Here is a 3,163-nt window from a genome sequence, read left to right as displayed (position 1 = left end):
AATAAAATAAATAAATTTAAAAATCAATGATTGGACCTCAGTAGAATCCACCAGTGCTTTAACAGCCCCTGTTGGTTTTCTCAGCCTCTCTCAATGTGGATTCCCAACATCCTTCGCCTCATCTCTGTCAATACGATTCCCTTCCACTTGTCCTGCTCGCCAACTTCTCTCAGCAGTGGCTCGGAAATTATGATTGCTTGTTGTACTGTGACTTTCCCAGCCGCTGCCTCTCAGTCACCTACACACTTTACGTCCTCTGTTGTAGCTCCAGGTCCCTTGCCTCCTTCATTCTCTCCATCTGCACCCTCCCCGCCACACTCACAGTTCTCGGCTTCCTCCTGCTCTTCCTCTCCACCCTCCACTCACTTCAGTGCCTTTGTGATCAGAGTGACAGGCTTTACAATATGTCACTGCAGATCTACCTCACCTTTAATATTTCAATAAAATGCCAATGCAGGGTGAGGTAGGACCCTGGGGATTGACTGGTGTAAGCCTGCCCCCTCTTTCTTTCCTTCTCTGGGTTTCATTCTCCCTCATCTACCCTTTTCATTCAAGACAAAGGGCTAAGCAAACAGCCAGAACCAGTAATTATCGTAGACAATGCAGAGGAGAGATGGAGCCATGTTCAATCATAACTGAGGACAAAAAGTCGTAGAGCTTATACCATAGTGTTGTTGAGAATGCTAATAAAGTGTTAGAAAATTAAAAAAAATATATCTATTTCTTTAGAAAATTAAAAAGCTCCAGGTGTGTGTGTGTGTGTGTGTGTGTGTGTGTGAGGGGAGAGAAATACAGACAGAGAGGGGGGGGCAGAATATATGAGCGAGACAATGCTCCAATCTCCAATATTAGAGCATTGGCCTGGGGGATAATGGTTAGCACTGAATTCTTAATCCAGAAGACAAGAGGCATGGATTAATCATCGAGGAAATCTATTTTAGCGACAGGTCAAGTATGTTTGATAGGCATTATCAGGGGGCAGAATGTTAATACGCAAGGCTACAGACGCCACCCACGGGATCACTTCAGCAGACGAATGCATCCAATGGGCTTTAACAGTTGTGGGGTTAACAAAAGTATCACAGTGTTGACTTGGAATTACAGAACACCCCTCGTGGTAAATATCATTGAAGCCCTAGCCCATTGAAAATTACACAATCATTTGAATGTATAATCTTAGATAATGACGGTTACTCTTTAAGAGTCAGGTTGAAATTTGCAATCATGACATACACATCACTGATCATGTACATAAATATACTGATCCCAGTTACACTGGTTTTCACTGTAAGGGAAACAACCCTTTTTTACAGAGTATTTCAGTTTGAGTGGAATAGCTTCATGTGTTCAAGCTGTAAAAAGCATCCAAACCAAAACTTGGTGAGCAGAGCTCCAGATGAGACAAGGTCAAGGTCAACAAAGTTCAACAAAAATATTGCCAGAAAAAGACATTTTCCAAGATATATCCGCAAATAATAGGGCAAGACAGACAATCTGAAGTTGATACTGATCATATTATATGTGACATCAAGCAGAGTTCAAAAAATTTATTTTTCAAAGTATCTCTGCTACCTGTACGACTATACACATGGCCAACAGCTTATATAGATCGAAAATAGTGTTGTCATTATGATTTCAGAAAATGAAACACTATAATGTAGTACTGCATTACATTTTGCAACCTATATATTAAGAGTTAACAATTATTCGTCATCACATCGTATAAATGACATCATTATGAAATTGGATTATTACGATATTGTCTGATTGGGGTAAATGCAGCACATGCATCGCCCCTCAATGCTTTTCATTTATGAGGAGTTTAAGTTTTTCTCTAACGTCAGCCAAACCAACAGTGTTGAGGCCTCCCTGCTCTAGACATGCAGTGAGTCCAGGGTCTGTGGCTAACTCTGGAGGAGAAAGGCGATACCCCTGTCGCCTCCCCTTCGCTTCATTCAGAAGTGCGCTCGATCAATCCTTTGGCTCTGTGTGGACTGGGACTGGTGTTCCAAGGCGTCACTGTGCTCGTTTGTATAGACTATCGCCCTTCTCCCACCACTGCAATCACACTTCTGAGACCTTTCAAAGGAGAACTATCTAAGTTAAGAGACTCACTGTTTCAGGACAACGATATGTCACCGCTTTCTGGTTAGTTGTTCTCTGTAGCTGCTTGAAGCTGGTCCTTTTAAATCCACTGTCACTCGCAGCATTATTGTTGTCCCTGTTCCACTGTGTGTGACCTCAATGACAAGATAAGCAGCAGCTAGATCACCTGCCACAGCCAGTCAATTGTTCAGTGATCAACATCGCAATGACATCTTTATGCATTATGCATAAATATTAGCAGCGCCCAGCACTATCTGCCCAGTCCATTCCTTTCCACTCCTCCCCGGCCCCTTTTTTGCATATTCATTGACGGTGTAATCTCCTTGGCGTGTACCCAAGGGAGTCAGGGGGATAACCTGAAGAGTTCATCTGTGCCCGTATTTATCTGGGCCGCGGCATGGGGGTGGGTGTTGGGGTGCAAGGTGGGCGAGCCAGGGCTCAACAGGGTGTGTGCATACATGATTTATGCAGCTTATACAGAGAAGGGGGGGTGGACACGACCTTCCTAGGAGTTGGAGCCGAAGGCCTCTCTCTCTCTCTCCATGTTAGATTACTGCCGGCATGATGATACTGTACGATGAAAGTCACGTTACAAAGTGTAAGGTGGGAGACATATTGCTTTGAAGATTCTATCAGGGTTTCTCTTTTATGGCTGCAGTCTCGTGTTTTATGTCCACACCTGAAAGTGATTCTGCAACTTTTCTTTTTTTTCACGTGCAAAACATTTTGCTGCCATTCGTTGCTGATTGACAGAACAATGATTCAACCCCTTTGCCAGTTTATGAAAGGTTTATGCTTTCGCTCTTCTTCACTTCAAACGAAATGAGACTTTCTGCATTGAGAGGAGCGACATCATGAATTCAGACTGAATATTAAAGCTAGAAGGAAGTCTCTTCGTCTTTACAGTAGAGTGGGCCACTGCTGGAGCACTGAGCATTAATTTTTGAAAAAAAGAACTGAATAGATTGATCACATAGTTCAAAAATCATAAGGCGCAGAGCATTTTGTAAAAGAACAGAGCAGTAATTAAATGTCTCCAACATTTTCATGAGAACTC

Source organism: Scophthalmus maximus, chromosome 21 (assembly GCF_022379125.1).
Source record: "Scophthalmus maximus strain ysfricsl-2021 chromosome 21, ASM2237912v1, whole genome shotgun sequence".
Taxonomy (NCBI): domain Eukaryota; kingdom Metazoa; phylum Chordata; class Actinopteri; order Pleuronectiformes; family Scophthalmidae; genus Scophthalmus; species Scophthalmus maximus.
This window is presented reverse-complemented; position numbering follows the sequence as displayed.